At 41.7% G+C, this 17,747-nt stretch overlaps 1 long non-coding RNA gene across 1 annotated transcript in view; it reads left to right on the top strand.

Moving 5' to 3' along the window:
- Positions 1-16,662, top strand: part of LOC134390429 (uncharacterized) — a 45,304-nt gene extending 28,642 nt beyond the window's left edge. Inside the window, exon 3 of the long non-coding RNA XR_010024866.1 lies at positions 16,607-16,662. This is a non-coding gene — a long non-coding RNA (uncharacterized LOC134390429). The remainder of the gene's footprint in view (positions 1-16,606) is intronic.
- Positions 16,663-17,747: the final 1,085 nt, after the last annotated feature.

Genomic DNA, 17,747 nt, shown 5'->3' with positions numbered 1-17,747 from the left:
GCTGTTTTGGTTATTATAGCTTTGTAGTATAGTTTAAAGTCAGGTAGTGTTATGCCTCCAGCTTTATTTTTTTTGCTCAGCATTGCTTTGGCTATGTGTGGTCGTTTGTTATTCCATATAAATGTCTGGATAGTTCTTTCCATTTCTGAGAAAAATGTCATTGGAATTTTGATGGGGATTGCATTAAATTTGTATATCACTTTGGGTAGTATGGACATTTTCACTATGTTGATTCTTCCAATCCAAGAGCATGGGATATCTTTCCATCTTCTTGTATCGTCTCTAATTTCTCTCAGCAGTGGCTTGTAGTTCTCATTAAAGAGATTTTTCACATCCTTGGTTAACTCAATTCCTAAGTATTTTATTATTTTGGTGGCTATTGTAAATGGGCCGACTTTCTTGATTTCTCTTTCTGCATGTTCGCTATTGGAGAATAGACATGCTACTGATTTTTGTGTGTTGATTTTGTATCCTGCTACTGTGCTGAAATCATTTATCACCTCCAAGAGTTTTTTTGTAGAGGCTTTAGGCCGTTCGATATATAGGATCATGTCATCTGCAACAGGGACAGTTTGACTTCATCTTTTCCAATCTGGATGCCCTTTATTTCCTTCTCTTCTCTGATTGCTCTGGCTAGTACTTCCAACACTATGTTGAATAGGAGTGGTGAGAGTGGGCATCTTTGTCTAGTTCCTGTTCTTAAAGGAAAAGCTTTCAGCTTTTCCCCATTCAGGATGATATTGGTAGTGGGTTTATCATATATGGCTTTAATTATGTTGAGATACTTTCCGTATATACCTAACTTATAGAGGGTCTTTGTCATGAATGAGTGCTGAATTTTATCAAATGCTTTTTCAGTATCTATAGAGATTATCATATGGTCCTTGTGTTTGACTTTATTAATATGGTGTATCACGTTTATTGGTTTGAGTATGTTGAACCAACTTGCATCCCTCGGATGAATCCCACTTGATCGTGGTGAATAATTTTACGTATGTGTTGCTGTATTCTGTTTGCTAGTATTTTAGTGAGGATTTTTGCATCTATATTCATCAAGGATATCGGCCTGTAGTTTTCTTTTTCGGTTATATCTTTACCTGGTTTTGGTATCAGGAAGATGTTTGCTTCTTAGAAAGAGTTCGGGAGATTTGTGTCTGTTTCAATCTTTTGGAATAGTTTGTAAAGAATCGGTGTCAATTCCTCTTTGAATGTTTGGTAAAATTCTGCTGTGAATCCATCTGGTCCTGGGCTTTTCTTTGTTGGGAGCTTTCTGATAATAGCTTCAATATCCTTTATTGTTATTGGTCTGTTCAGATTTTCTACATCTTCATGGTTCAGTTTTGGGAGCTGTGTGTGTCCAGAAATTTATCCATTTCCTCCAGATTTTCAAACTTGTTGGCGTATAGTTGTTTATAGTAGTCTCGAATGATTCCTTGTATTTCAGATGAATCAGTTATAATATCACCTTTTTCTTTTCTAAGTTTTGTTATTTGAATCTTCTCTCTTCTTTTTTTTGTTAGCCATGCTAATGGTTTGTCAATTTTATTTATCTTTTCAAAAAACCAACCTTTTGATTCATTGGTCTTTTGTATTGTTTTTTGGTTTTCAATTTCATTAAGTTCTGCTCTGATCTTTATGATTTCTTTCCATCTGCTAACTTTAGGTTTGGATTGTTCTTGTTTTTCTAGATCTATAAGGTGAAGTGTTAGGTTGTTCACTTGCCATCTTTCCATTCTTCTGAGGTGAGCATTTAATGCAATAAATTTCCCCCTTAATACTGCTTTTGCAGTATCCCACAGGTTTTGGTATGATGTATCATTATTTACATTAGTTTCAATAAATTTTTTGATTTCCTGCTTGATTTCTTCTTGGACCCATATGTCATTAAGTAGAATGCTGTTTAATTTCCATGTGTTTGTATAGTTTCCAGAGTTTTGTTTGTTATTGATTTCTAATTTTAATCCATTGTGGTCTGAGAAAATACATGGGATAATTCCAATTGTTTTGAATTTGTTGAGACTTGATTTGTGACCTAATATGTGATCTATCCTGGAGAATGATCCATGTGCTGATGAGAAGAATGAATATTCTTAGGTTGTTGGATGGAATGTTCTGTAGATATCTGCCAAGTCCAATTGGTCCAGAGTATTGTTTAGATCTTGTGTTTCTCTGCTGATTCTTTGACTAGATGATCTGTCTAATATTGACAGTGGGGTGTTCAGGTCCCCTGCTATTATGGTATTAGTGTCTATTTCCTTCTTTAGGTCTAATAGAGTTTGTTTTATAAATCTGGCTGTTCCAACATTGGGTGCGTACATATTTATGATTGTTATGTCTTCTTGATGGATCAGTCCTTTTATCATTACGTAGTGTCCCTCATTGTCTCTTTTTATGGTTTTTAGTTTAAAGTCTATTTTGTCAGATATAAGAATAGCTACTCCAGCTCGTTTTTCTTTTCTGTTTGCATGGTAAATCTTTTTCCATCCTTTCACTCTTAGTTTATGTGAGTCTTTATGGGTGAGGTGGGTCTCTTGAAGGCAGCATATAGTTGGGCCCTCCTTTTTAATCCAGTCAGCCAGTCTGTGTCTTTTGATTGGGGAATTTAAGCCTTTTACATTAAGAGTTGTTATTGAAAGGTGTTGATTTATTCCTAGCATTTTGTTGATTGTTGTTTGGTTGTCTTAGGTGTCTTTTGTTCCTTGTTTTCTGATTTACTGTTTGTTTTCTGTGTTTGTTGGTTCCTTAGGTTGTAGATAACCTTTTTGTTTGTTTTCTCTTCATGAATGCCATTTTTATTATACTAGTGGGTTTAGATTTTTCTTGGGTTTTTATGGCAGTGGTAGTTATTTTTCAGGAACCAAACCCAGTACTCCCTTGAGAATTTCTTGTAAGGGTGGTCGTGTGGTGGTGAATTCCCGCAGTTTTTGTTTGTCTGAGAAATATACTATTTGCCCTTCATTTTGGAAGGATAGCCTTGCAGGGTAGAGTATTCTTGGCTGGCAATCTTTGTCTTTTTGTATTTTGAATATATCATCCCATTCCTTTCTGGCTTTTAGGGTTTGTGTTGAAAAGTCTGATGTTAGCCTGATTGGGGCTCCCTTATAGGTGATTTGACGCTTCTCTCTTGCAGCTCTTAAGATTCTCTCTCTGTCTTTGAGTTTTGCCAATTTGACTATAACATGTCTTGGAGAAGACCTTTTTGGGTTGAATACGTTTGGATTCGGTTCTCCATTAGCTGCCTCTTTAGACCGGATTTTTGGTTACAGATGAAAAGATGCAGGTGGTTACACCACCATGAACAGTGTTAGAATCAAGGCAGAATGACCCAGCACCTTTCTTATGGATACCCTTGGGGAATGGTGAGGGGAGAGGGGAGAGGCAGGGCAGACAAGGCAAAAACTGCCAGTGCAAACCCTGGATTTAATTTGTAGGTTCCTCAAAATGAATATTAAAAGCAAATAAACGAACAAAAAACTAATGTTGGGTATTGTTGGAATTTTTTAGATAAAATTTTATTTATTTTTTGGTGGCTGGCCAATATGAGTATCTGAACCCCTTACCTTGGTGTTCTGTTGAAAGAAAGTGAGCCGAGATGCCGGGTCCCGTTCAAGCTTTGTTAAAGGAAGAAAATCTGCTGGGGCTGCCCTGAAAATGGGGGACAGCAGTGATAATGGGATTATGAGAGTTTGTATTAGCTGTTGGGTGCGAAATGTACTGGGGGGACGGACCATTTGGTTCATGTAACTGGGTAGAGAACTGCGCACTGATGCGGAAGCTGGAAAGTTGTTTCTTTTTAAGTCAGGAGGCTTCTCGTAAAGGGAAGGGGGTAGGGGCTTGGTGCTGGAGTGGAAGATGAAGCTGGCAGCTCTTTTGTGCTGGTGCTTATTGTGTGCACAATGGCGACAGTCATGTCCAGAATCCATCATTCCTGCCTTTTAAGTATAGGAAAAAGGGAAAAAGGGCGGAGGTCTCATTCTTCTGAAGCTACTTCCTACTGGAGATGGGCGAAGATATGGAAAAAATAAAAGATTTATGTTCGTTGGCAAAACAATTAGGTGGCAGGGTATTGGTTTTGTTTGGGGAGGCTGTATTTTTCCAGGGATGGGTCACTGATTCTGAGGGGCTGATATCCTTTTGCAGGGACAATTTAGCGACCTTTTGGTTCGTTAAAGCCTGCATACGTTTCTGCAAAATATTAGAGAAACACCAAAAGAGACAGGGGCCAAAAAGTAGGATGAGGCACACTTTGGTGTCTTAGTAGGCGCATAAGCCAGGGTATCCAAGGGTTTAGTGACTGGGGCCACCCCCCAGGTGTGTTGTCCTTTGGAATTGTCTGGTTGTAATCTTTTATTGTGAGGTTGTCCACTTTTATGTTGTCAGTAAGATTTGTTGGACAATACCCTACTGGCCGAGTTCAAGTGATGTGGGTGGCCTCCACACCCAGGAGGACTGAGGTATGGTTGTTTGTAGGCTAATTAGACACGTTGAAGTAGCCTGATAGTGGGGGAGGGTTGATTGTAGGCAAAGCCAACATCTTCCTGTTAACGAGGAGGGTGTATAATTAAGTAAATAGCATTGAGGAGCTGTATAACTTTGGGGTCTATTTAGGATGGGCGTACGGGTCGAGGTAGCTGGAGAGGACATCTGCCTGGCTGGGTGGGAGTAAGGCTTTTTTTTTTTTTTTTTTTTTTTTTTTTTTTTGTCTTTTTCGTGACCGGCACTCAGCCAGTGAGTGCACCGGCCATTCCTATATAGGATCCGAACCCGCGGCGGGAGCGTCGCCGCGCTGCCAGCGCAGCACGCTACCGAGTGCGCCACAGGCTCGGCCCGGGAGTAAGGCTTTTAATGATATGTTTAATTTGTTTTTGACGTGTTTCGTCCTAGAGGCCTCCCCCATCACTATAACCTAGGTGTGTGGTCTTGGCGAAGCACACGTATTTGCCTCTTGGAGGGCACTGGGCTCCAGCAGAATCCCCCTTGGAAAGAACCATCCAGTAGTCCCTTTTTTCATGGGAACATGATATGGCTTTGGACCTATCATAGCAGGGAGCTGGAAGATGTGTAATAACTGAAACTAGTTTGGATAGTCCCATACCCAAGTCTAGCCAGTGCCTGTGCACCGATTGTCCATCCCAACCCAAAGATTCTGACTTGGGAAATGCACTGTGTGCATGGTGAAGCAGAAACCTGTGTTAATGGTGAGAACCACAGAAAGAGGAGGAGGAAAAATGTAATAGCAGAGGGGCTAAGAGAACACATAGTAGGAAAAAGGGGTAGAGGGTGAATTCGTAAGGGGTGTATTTGCAAAGGACGCCCTGCCAGGCTAGCTCAGTCACCCACTCAAGGATGTTGTCCACATCAAAGGAGGCAGGCTGGGATCCGTCTCAGATTAGATCCTGAATAAACAAAGTGAGGTGGGCAGTAGCAGGTTAGGATCAGTCTTGCAGTAGCTCTTGTATGAGCACTGTGAGGCAGGCCTGTAAAAACAACAGGATGATTGCCAGGAGGGAAGATTATTTTTCTTCTGGAATTGAAGGAAGAGTGGAGGTCCTGGAAAATTTTAATTTTGTAGGTCCTAAGATAGATGAAGTGTAAGGAGATGTTGGGGTGGGGGTTGAGCACAGGAACCCCTCTGGTTTGGTGTTAACAGACTTTTTGGGTAAAGTCTCAGGTACTCGTTTTACCAAGGATAAGTGATACCAAGGGGCCTTTCTTAGTACTTTTACTGTTGTGGGGGTGGTGAGAAGGACTGTATAAAGCCCTTCCCAGCATGGTGAGAGGGGATTTGGGATTCGGGTTTTAGTATATACTTGCTCTCCCAGGCTCAGTTTAAAGTCTGAGAGGGTGGTGGGGAAAGGATGAGGTAATAGAAGTTTGGCCTCATCCCTAAGAAGATCCCTGATGAATGAAAGAGTAGGGAGATACTGGCCTAAAGGCAACGAGCTGGAAGGGAGAGGTGTGAGAGTGAAGGGTCTGCCATACATAAGCTCAAAGGGGATGAGGCCTGTGGGCTTGCAGGGGGCAGCCTGTAGGTGAGTGAGTGACTGGTGGGGAGGCCAAAACGAGGGATGATTTCTGAGGTGAGAGCATGCATTACTGCTGTAGCATCCTCTGAAGTGCAAGGAAACGCCTCAATCCAACCTGGTAAGGTATCTACTAAGGTTAGAAGATAGCGTGTCCTTTTGTGGGGAGAGTAATATAAGGGCTTAAGAAGGCGTAGTAGGGGTCATAGCCTATATGAACTGAATTATGGAGATCTAAAAGGATTTGTGCAGGTTGTGTGGTAGGGAGGACATAGCAACTGGAGAGAATATACCAGTTGTCCTTCCTCTGTGTCCCCAACTTTTGGAGGTGCTGTATTTTTTGGAGTGAGTATTGCGGTAAGGGCATAGGGGCCATGAGAAGGACCTGAACAGAAGAGGAAGAGTGGGGGCCTGGTGATTGAGCGGCCTGGTTTGTGGTTAGATCCGCCAGTTTGTTTCCTGGGGCTGTGGGGTCATTGGAGGTTTGGTGTCCTCTGCAGTGTATAACCCCAACCTCCTTTGGGAGTTGTGCAGCCTCAAGAAGTATCTTGATAAAGATGTCCGTTTTTTATGGGCCCTCCCTGAGTGGTCATGCATTCTCTCTCCTTCCATATGTCCGCGCAGAAGTAGTGTATACTTAGAGGCATACTTAGGGTCAGTGTATAATGTTGATTCGTTTGTTACTTGCTAGAGTGAGAGGGCGGGTGAGGGCAATGAGTTCTGCCTGTTGGGAAGTGGTGTTAGGGGGAAGCGGGGCAGCCTCAATAGTTTTTGTTAGATTTACTATGGCATAACGTGCCCGGGGGGGCGGGCATGGAGGTGGTGCCCCCATCTATGAACCATGTATGTTGGGGCTGCGAGGTGGGATGAAGGGAGATGCGTGGAAAGGGATTGAGGAAGAGATCTAAAGCCTCCGTGCAATTATGTTTTAAGGGTCGTGAGTGTTTTGGGATGAGAGTGGCTGGATTTAAGGAAGGGCAAGGTTTGAAGGAGAACTGGGGGTTTTTAATGAAAGTAAGGTAAATAAGTTGTAGGTGGGAAGGGGAGAGAATTGACTTGGCCTTATAGCTGAGGAAAGTAAGGTGAATAAGTTGTAGGCGGGAAGGGGAGAGAATTGACTTGGCCTTATGGCTGAGGAGGTCTTGACTGTTTGTTGTCCAAAAGTTATTTTAGAGCTTTCTTGTGTTAAAAGGGTGGCTGCTGCCCAGGCCTGTAAACAGGAGCCCATTCTCAAGCTGTGGTGTCTAGTTGTTTTGACAGGTATGTAACCAGGGAGAAAATATCTCCTGCCTTTTGTTCCAAAACTTCGACTGCCAATCCTTGGGTTTTGGTGATGTATAGAATAAAAGGATGAGATAGGTTTGGGAGAGATAGAGCTGGGGCTGTGAGGAGAGCAGCATTTAATCTCTGGAAGGGAGAATGAATGGGTTTTGTGGGATCTAAGGGAATGGCAAGATCCCCTTTGGCTGCTTCATAAAGTGGCTTTGCTAGCATGCCAAAATTGGGAATCCATAGGTGAAGATACCCTGCAAGTCCCAAGAAAGAAAGTATTTCACCCTTTGTGGTGGGGGTAGGGAGTTCAGAAATTAGACTTGTGATCTACTCTTATCTCTCTGGTGTTGGGAGTAAGGTGGACTCCCAAATAGGTGACTGAAGGGGAGGAAATTTGGGCCTTGCTGGGGGACACTTGATATTCCCTGGAGGCCAGGAAATTAAGGAGAGCAACAGTGTGAGCCTGTTAGTCCTCATATGAGGAGCTACATAGGAGAAGGTCATCTACATGTTGTAGTATAGTGCTAGAAGTGGGCGAACGTTCGGATAAGCCCTGAGCTAAGGCTTGGCCAAAGAAGTGGGGGCTATCCCGAAACCCCTAGGGCAGTACTGTTCAGGTGAGTTGTTGGGAACAATGAGTGTTAGGATTAGTCCTGTATTAAATGGTATGATCCATTAGGCTTTATAACTTGAAGGATACGTGTATTGATAGGTGAGTGGGTAGGCCGTGAGAGATGAGAAGAAAGGAGTTTGTGTATGACGGGTTTTAAGCCTATTAGGTGTTTGTTAGTGATGGGGTATTGTGGGACAGGAGGGAACAAAGGGGTTTTGCAGTTTAACAAGGATAGGGGAATGGTGCATAGCAATGGAGGGAGAAGTGTCTCCTATTACGGGATTAGCCTTGTTTGACAGGGAGGGGAAGGTGGAAGCCTCAGGGGCCAGGTTTGGGTGCGGCCTGTAACGGGAGTATTGTACCTGGAGTTAAAGTGTTTAGGGTAAGAGTAGCTTTGAATTTAAAAAGAATGTCCCATCCCAGTAAGGGGGCCGGGCATTGAGGCATTATTAAGAATTTGTGTGTGAATTGGGTGTGTTGTAGGGTGTAGGAAAGGGCTTGAGTGATCTGTGGGTGGTATTCTGATCCCATGACCCCTACTATTGTGATAGAGGATGGGGTTGTTGGTCCTACATATTCAGGAACGGTAGAGTAAATGGCCCCTGTATCGATGACAAAAGAGATCAAGAGATCGCCTTACCTGTCTGGTAGAGATGGCCATGAAGCCAAAGCCTATAGGTTGGGGACGGGGCCACTCCCTCTCTGGCAAGTGGCACAGTCAATCCCCCAGTGACCTGGCCGTTTGCAGTGAGGACAGGTTATGACAGGCCCGTGTTGAGTGGCCTGGTTGACTGCATTTGAAGCAGTTCTCGGGTGGCTTGCCCCTAGAGGCAGCCAACTTTGGAGTATGTGAGCCATGGATGGCATTAGCCAGGAGCTGGTATTTGGCCTGATCTCTTTTATAGTTTTTTGAATATCAGTGGCTGATTGGGTAATGAAATGAGATTGTAAGAGGGCTATGCCTGCAGGGGAGTTTGGATCTATACATGTGTATTCATGTAAAGCCTTAGAGTGGTGGGTTAGGAACTCGCTGGGATTTTCAGTGGATCTCTGTGATTTCTCTAAGCTTGTCATAATTGACTGACTTGTGAGTAGCCTTTTGGAGGCTGTGAAGTACGTGTGTGATCATATTATCCTGGAGATCCCGATCTCCATGGCCAGCCTGGTGGTTCCAATTTGGGTCCGTGCAAGGAACAGCAATGGCTCCCACAGGCTGCCTATTATTTTGAGCATGTACCTGAGCCGCCATCCAGACCTGCTCCCTGTACATGGACTTGGACAATTCCTTCCGTCCCAGCCACTTCACAGAAGGGTTATAAAAAAGGCGAAGCTGAGGCAGGGTTGTTACCTGAGAAGAGGGAGAAGGGGAGGAGTTGGGCTGAGAATGAGCATTGGAGGCCAGGTGTGGGGAAGAGAGAGAAAAGGTGGAGGGGCTGGTGAAGGATTTGGAGCATATGGAGGTAGTTGAGGTGGCCCTTATGGGTAGCAGAGTAGCCTGACAGATCAGAGGACTGATCCGAGTCCAGAAAGGGAGGTTCGGCATGAGCTATGAGAATTTGAGACATAGGACAGTTTTGACAGAGAGAAGAATGTGTTCAGAGATAGGAGAAGGCCTGAACAAGGAATCTGTACAGCTTTTGCCATTTCAGTGAGTGTCTAAACCAAGTGCCATCTTGTGGCCACTGGGATCCATTGTAACGAGGTGTTTGAGTTTTAATATCTCCCTGGAGGCCAAGAAATTGGTCGGGAGATGGCCCAGAGGCGTAAAGCACAGAGTACAGTAGAAAATGAGACGTTTAGGTTTAAAGTCTCCCTGGAGGTCTCCCTGGAGGCCAAGAAATTGGCCAGGAGACAGCCCAAGGGCGTAGAGCATGGAGGTTTGTATCGTGAGGATCCCATGTAGAGAGTGAGAAAGGGCAATCAGTCTTGGTAGAAGAAGAATGCCATCAAAGGGCGTCCCCTTTGGTGCCCACCTTCTTTTTGAGAGAAAAGCCACCGACTGGCTAGAGGAGCATCCTCCAATAGCTAGGGGGCACGAGAAGAGTTCCCTCAGCCAGGTGCCTGGGCTTCGTAGAGAGTAGTTGGGAGAACCCATAGAAGTAGGCAGGACAGACCCACTGACTCACCCTGAATTGAGGCCGGTGTTGGATGCGTTGGTCTGAAATGGCAAAAGTAGAGAGTCCTGGAATCATCCGGTTTCGACAGGTCCGGGAAGGGCGGCCGAGGGCCAATCACCCCAAGCGAGAGGGGATCGTCCAACGGTCCGGCCAAGACCCTTCCCGGGTTTCGGCACCATAATGAAAGAAAGTGAGCTGAGATGCCAGGTCACATTCAAGCTTTATTAAAGAAAGAAATCTGCAGGGCTGTACTCAAAATGGAGGACAGCCTGGGGCTGCCCTGAAAATGGGGGACAGCAGCAACAATGGGATTGTGAGAGTTTATATTAGCTGTTGGGCGTGAAATGTAATGGGGGAGGGACCATTAGGTTGATGTAACTGGGTGGAGCACTGAGGGCTGATGCGGAAGCCAGAAAGTTGTTTCTAAGTCAGGAGGCTTCTTGTAAAGGGAAGGGCGAAGGGGCTTGGTGCTGGAGTGGAAGATGAGGCAGGTGGCTATTTTGTGCTGGTGCTTATTGTGTGCACAATGGCGCCAGTCACGTCCAAAATCCATCATCTGTGTTGTAACTAGCTGAGCTAACTGGCCAACCCTATTGGAATTTATTCCTACATCTGTATCATATGCATAGAATTTGTAGGTTTGAAACATTTTATTATTTTTCATAGTTGGTCTAATATAAACCCTGTCTATGTGGATGCCAGATGAAGAGTAGTCCACACTCTGTATGTTTATTTCTGTATCTCCATTCATTCCTAAAATCGTGGCTCTGGGTTTTTCTTTGTGCTTCTTCTCAGAGATTCTGTCTTGTGAGTCTCCTAGCTGTATTCCATTGTTATTTTTACTCAAAACTCTTTAGTGTGGTAGTGGAGGTTGAGGGAAATTTTGTGATATTCTGACTCAGCCTCAGATTTACGCAAGTATTAGAACCTGGGTCTCAGAGGCATGGGCTTCACAAGACTTTATACCCTTCATCTTCTTTTCTTTTTCCCCAACTGCAGTGGGATATTCAGCAGTATCCTCAGGCTAAGGTTTTGTAAGCCCTCTCCTCTCCTGCATTTTAAGGCTATTGTTACTTAAGAGAGATAGTGGTGATGGGTCTAGGTAAAGGTTGGTTGTCAGCCTCCTTTCCCTTCTCCCAGCCTGTAGTAGGATTCTGCTAGTGTTCTCAGGTTACAGGCATTGATGAATTTCTCTCTGCAGATTAAGCCTAATGTTCCACAGGGAGGTAAAGGACATGGGTCTGGGCTGGTTTGGCCTTGGCTACTATTCCCCTCCTCCCCCCATCTCCCCAAGCTCCACAGGGGTGGTGATGAGGAGTCTTCTCTGTTTTCTCCCTGATTCCTCCCTTCATTAGAGAGCCTTTTGAGGTTCCTGGAAGAAAAGGCCACAAGAGGATGGGAACTATCCTATGATTGCAGTCCTCAAGAATTTCACACTCTCAAGTGTGAAATTTTAAGTTTTAGCCCACATTGTCTTCAGCAATTTGTCAGTTTGTCGCTAGCCTCAGCTCTTGTTCCAGCCCTGCTGTGTTGCTTAGAGACTGAGGCAGGAGAAAATGGGGGGAAAAAGGATTAAAAAAAGAAAAAGTATGATTTCCCCCACTTTCTCTGAACCTTAGAAATCCACATTGTGGTTAGAGAATATACTCTGTAAAATTTCAGCTTTTTAAAATTTGTGAAACTTGCCTTAAGGTTCAGCATATGGTCAATTTTTGTAAATTATCTCTTTGTGCTTGAAAGTACTTATTCTGCAGTTGTTGGGTGCTGTGTTATGTCTGTTTAGGTTCTGTTTTTTAATCATGCTATTCAAATCTGTATTTCTAATTCCTTCGTTTTGGGTCATTGTTCTATCAACTACTGAGAGAGATATTAAAAATTTCCCTAGTATAATTATGGATTTTTTTTTAAAAATTTCACTTTATAATTCTGCTAAGTTTTCCTTTACATGTTTGGAGGCTTTGTTGTTACAGGCATACAAATTTAAAATTGTTATATCTTCCTGATAAATTATACCTTTAATTCTATGAATTATGCCTTTATTAATGCTTTTTTGCTTTACCAGTCTACTTGGAGTACTATTAATATAGCTGGAGGAACTTTCTTTTTAGTTTATATGACCTTTTCCCATACTTTTTACTTTTAACTATTTTCTGTCATTATATTTTAAGTGTGATTCTTGTAAATACCACAATAATTAAGTTTTGATTTTTATCTAATATAGTAATTTTTGTGTTTTGGTTCAATTACATTTAACATAATTACTGATATTTTTGGATTTACATTTGACATCCTACATTTTGCTTTTTATGTGTTTTACTTGTTCTGTGATCTTGCTTTCTCTCCTTATTTGGATTTATTTGAGTATTTTAATTCTATTTTTCTTTTCTATTAACGTAGTAGTTCTTCCCCTGGGGTAACGTAGTTACCAATCACCTATCATTCTGGAATGAAATAGTCTGTGCATATACAATATGTACTCACTCTTTTTAAAATAGTAGCATAATATACATACATGGCACTAAACTTTGCATTTTTATTTAAATCAGTACAATTTTAAAAAATTTATCATTGCAGGTTACTTGGTGCTTTTACCTTCTTTTTGGAGAGTATAAGAACATTGGAAATTCATAACTCAGAATATATGCTCTTATTATGTATTTTCATTCTCTATACATTACATCTCCACAATACATTATTATTTCTTTATTATTTCAGTCTTCTTTTATTTTTTATTGTTTGTTTTTTTGGAGGTTGGCTAATATAGGGATTGAACCCTGGACCTTGGTTTTATCAGCACTGCACTCTAACCAACTGAGGTAACTGGCCAGCATCAGTCTTTTTTTATGTAGCTCTCTTTCTTGACTCTAAAGGAAATAATATCTGTCTCCCTGTTGGTGGGCTGTGGGACTGATTTGGCTAGATAATTATTTAGGGAAAACAAAGTGTATGCTAGCAGATGGAAAAAGCCTCTGTCATCTAAGAAACTATAAGAAGGAGTGAGAGAAACTGTGACTGAATTTTTTTTTTTTTCATGTGTGAAAGGAGGAGCTGTTCACAGCCGTGGATAGAGAACATGGGTCATAAGATCTTTACTAAGGATTGAGGAAAAGGGATTTCAGAGGAAGCAAAGGAAAGATAGATAAACTTTCTTGGGTAGTTAAATTTTTTCATTTTACCATGGCTCAGATGAGATGTGAGAAAAAGGAAAAATGAAATTTCATAGTTGTAAAATTTTGGGCCAGGGTGGGAAAAGGATAGAGAAATATTTAAACAAACAAGTGAAAAAAACAACAGTATGATCAGCTGAGCTGTGGACATCTCATCAAGGTTGGATACAAGGAAGTATCTCTCACACAGAGTCTGGAGGGAGCCCGTGAGATTTTCCAAAGGCAACAGAGATCTTTTGAGCTAAATGAAGCCTGCATGACACTTTATTGTTGAAATAAGGTGCAGAAGGGGCTGGCCGGTTAGCTCAGTTAGAGCACCACCTTACCCATTCCCCCCAAAAAAAGGAAAAGAAAAAGAAAAAAGATGCAGAAGGACAAACTGGATGATTATACTCTTAAGTAAATTTGAAGCTAACTATAAATATTGATGCCTATACCAAGATTGTTTTTATCAGATGCTTTTGTAGCATCTGTCACAATGATATGGGAATTTCTGTTGACTCTTAAGTACCTTTTTGTGTGTTCACTCCTTTCTATTTACCTTTTTAAGCTTATTCTCAGCCATACCTCTGGGCTCAGCTTTTCTGTACTACCTTTTTCTAAATTATTACAAGTCTCTTACCTAATTTTTCAGCTTATAGTCTTTCCCTCTCCTAATGCATTTTACATGCCACTGGATTATTAGTCCCAGAACACCCCTTATATCCTCAAGTTTCTATAGTGGCTCTTTTTTGTCTACTATATCAAGAAAAAATTTTAGTCACTAGACCTCTTTTGGTCTTAGTTTTTCCAGCTGTAAATTTGGGTAACAATTTTTACCTTGCAGAGTAGCTGTGAGGATTAGAGATAATACACCACCCAAGTGTAGTTTAATGCCTGACGTACATAAATACTCAATAATAATTATCCCAGCATTTGAAGCCCTCTTTGTCCCACATCCTTCTGTTTATTTATCCATCTTCGCATCCTTCAGAGCTCAACTGAAGCCTCTGCTTTTTTCATCAGGTTTTCCCAGACAAATCTAATCCTATCTGATCTTTCTGACTTCTAATGGTAGTTGATCTTACCATCTTAAAATGCACACTGTAGCACTTAATTCTGTTGTTTTATGCTGTTTTCCTTATGTTTCAAGTCTGTAAATCTTATTTTCTGTTCTAGATCATGAGTTCTTGAGGGTAGGATCATATGCTTTATTTTGTATGGTGCTGGGTTCATAGTAGATGTCCCCAAAATATTTGTCTAATTATTATTATTTTTTGAAAATTAATTTTCATTTATATTTATTTATTTTTAAAAAATTTTTATTGAATAATTGATTATACGTATTTTGGAGGTTCGACATTGACATATGTTGATCAAATCAATATTACTAGCACATATATTGTTACAAATTGCACTTATTTTTTATGCCCCTTATTCAGTCTCTTCCTATCTCCCTCCCCCTCCCCCCTCTAATAATCCTAGATTTCTTCTCTCCTTCTGAAAGAGTAATGGTTACTCTGTTGATTTGTTGCCTAGATGATCTGTCCATTGCTGAGAGGTGCATTCAGGTCCCCTAATATTATCATAGAGCAGATGCTTCTTCTGTCACTCTGGAATGGACTTTGTGGAGAGAGACATCCTCTTCTTTTCTTTGGTCTCTGCTGGTGACTCTCCTTCTGTCTTTGCACTCCAGTGGCTGGCGGACCATCTGCGTGGTAGTTGTGGTGTCTAGCCGCTTTCACAGCAGCCGTGGTTATTGTGGTGGCTGTGGTAGGCCACCCACATGGAGGTGATGTTTTTGGCATGCTTCTTGGTGCTGGCAGTGTGCCTGGTTGTGTGTGGGGGGTCCGGTCCCCGACTCCATACCTCAGGACCCCGTGTAGGCCCCGAGGTGCTGGTGGTGTGCCTGGGCTGGATCTAATTTTTCGTTCTTTGCTCACTTCTAAAATGGGGGAACTTCCTTTGGGGACCAGTACTTGAGCTGTGTGGTTTAGCTAAATTGCTGCTTTCCTGCTGATTCTGTAGAGAAGGCTTTTTGTGCAGCTCAGGTTTTAATGGTTGACCTTATAGGTACTTGCGGCTCTCCAGAGACCTGGTGCACCTGGGTTGTGTAGATACTCTGGTCTGAGTCTGAGTCTTTTCACAAACTGCACACCATGCAATTCTATATTCCTGACCAGTCTCCCCTGAGTGTTCCTTCGCTGATTGGGGTGCCGGTCAGCTGTCCTTGCTGTGCTCCAGTGTTCCCCCCATCAGGCCCATCTCCCCCACCACCCATGCTGTAAACACTTCCCATGGGATGGGCTGTGTGCCAGTCCCTTGTGATGACTCACTGGCCTCTGAGTGGCTCCTTTTTTTCAGTTGTTGTGGCTCCTTACTACTATGTGGGTCCACGGGAACCCTACTAGTGGTCTTGCTGGCCTGGGGGCCACCAAGGCCCTCTTCTTCCCTGCCACCACCATGCAACTTCATCTGAAGGACACAGTTGTGATGCTGGCTCCTGCTCCTTGAGCTCAGCAGCTCCAGCCTTAAAGCGGCCATGGCACAAAATAGTTGGAGTGGTTTTTTCTTTCTCTTATCATGGCTTCTCCCACCTCCATGTGCTCCATAGGTCTCTCCTCCTCTTCCCCTGAGCTCTAATGGCCCCAGCTTGGCTGTTGTTGCTTTTATATAGTTGTAAATTGGTTGATTTGTGGGAGAGAGTGAAGCTGGGGACCATCTGTTCTGCTATCTTGATTGGAAGCCTACTTGTCTAATTAAGTTGATTCTCTAGTTATGGCTGTTAGTAGCTAGTTTTCCAGGAAAATTTCAATTTTGGATTTTGGAGCATCTTGATTCTTTTTTTTTTTTTTTTTAGTGGTTGGCTGGTGCAGGGATTGGAACCTTTGACCTTGGTGTTGGTGTTATTAGCATGATGTCGTACTGAAGTGATCTAACCGGCTAGCCCCTTGATTCTTAATTGTATATGGTAGATAAGATTTTTAGAGTTGCCTTTGAATAGAAAATTGAAGATACAGAATTGGAAGCTACTTGAAAAAATATTTGCTTATAAAATTGTAGTGTTTTCATGTACTTGTTTTACATTTCATGTTACTTTAAGATTAGAATTAATGGAACATTCATTCCTTATTCAATATAATAGCATTAAAATATTCACTGCTACCTATGACACTTGCCATTTTCTCTTTTTTAAGGGCTGACAAGTTAAATTTTTTTCCCAAAATATCCTCTTTCTTGATTATAATTTTTCTTGATTATGTTTTTGAAAAATTAGAAAATACAGAAAAGTACTGGAGAAAAGTTACTCTACTTCTAACGGTGAGAGATAAGGACTAACATTTTATTGTATATACTTTGTTTTTTTCTGTATATCTATAATAAGTCTCCCCCTCTGAGTTTCTCACTTTATAATTCTTAATATTTGCTTTTTAGCTTTTCCTAAAAGGATTCCTGTACACCTCAGAAGTGCTTGAGGAAGAGTGATGAAGGCAAGTATCTTAACTTTTTTTTTTTTTGTTTTTTAAAGATGACCGGTAAGGGGATCTTAACCCTTGACTTGGTGTTGTCAGCACCACACTCAGCCAGTGAGCGAACTGGCCATCCGTATATGGGATACGAACCCGGGGCCTTGGTGTTATCAGCACCGCACTCCCGAGTGAGCCACGGGCCGGCCCAGTATCTAACTTTTTGTATAAAGTCAGTGAAATTAACTTGGTTCATGGCCAAACCAAAAAGCTTTGGTCACCACATCTGTCAAAAAAACAAAAAAAATTGGAAAGAAAAACATAAAGGAAAAAAAGACAAAGATAATTTATATATAATTTGGCATGGTTTTGTAAAGCACCTTCCTAAATATTTGATGAATTTTTAAAACTTAATTTTCTCACTTATTTTGTATATTAATTCAGAACAACTTGTTTCCTAAGTGTGAACTAATGGTGTATTATGTCATTAGCAAAGCTGTGGTAGAAAAATTAATTGTTGAAAATTCTGAGAATTTAACAAGATTATCTGAAATGTCTGGTCTGTCTGTGGCTGCTTTTTCCTCCTCTTCTCCCCACCTTTCACTCCTTCCACTTCTCCCCTTTCTCCCGTGTCCTCTTGCACCCTTATCTCTTTCCCCACTTCCTCTGATTTATTTATAAGAACTTTACTTTTCAATGAAGCTAAGTGAATAAGAGAGAAGCCAACATTTTCTTCTTAACCAAAGCACAGTTGGCTTTGCAGTTGAACTCGTTTGTGTTGAATCAAGGATTTAAATATAGTTAATTGGGAAATTTTGTTAACTGAGCAACAGTTATTACTGATTTGAATATTGCAGAAGAAAATAGAGTCGGAAAACTTTGAGATTATTGAATTCTTTTAGTGCTTGCTTTCACTGCCAGCAATTTTATAGAGTTAATTATTACAGCATTGCCATCTTTAGTATTTTTGCCACAGCATTTGTCCTTCCTTAATATTTGGCATATATTGAAAGGTGGCCTTAAAGATTTTCTTTTGGCCTACAGAAAATGTTAGCAGCCTTCAAAACTTTGACCATGTTTCTTGTTGGTGCTAATATCACAGCAGTTAT

Source organism: Cynocephalus volans, chromosome 11 (genome assembly GCF_027409185.1).
Source record: "Cynocephalus volans isolate mCynVol1 chromosome 11, mCynVol1.pri, whole genome shotgun sequence".
Classification (NCBI taxonomy): Eukaryota; Metazoa; Chordata; class Mammalia; order Dermoptera; family Cynocephalidae; genus Cynocephalus; species Cynocephalus volans.
Note: the sequence above shows the minus strand (reverse complement) of the source record. Positions and strands in the feature narration are given on the sequence as shown.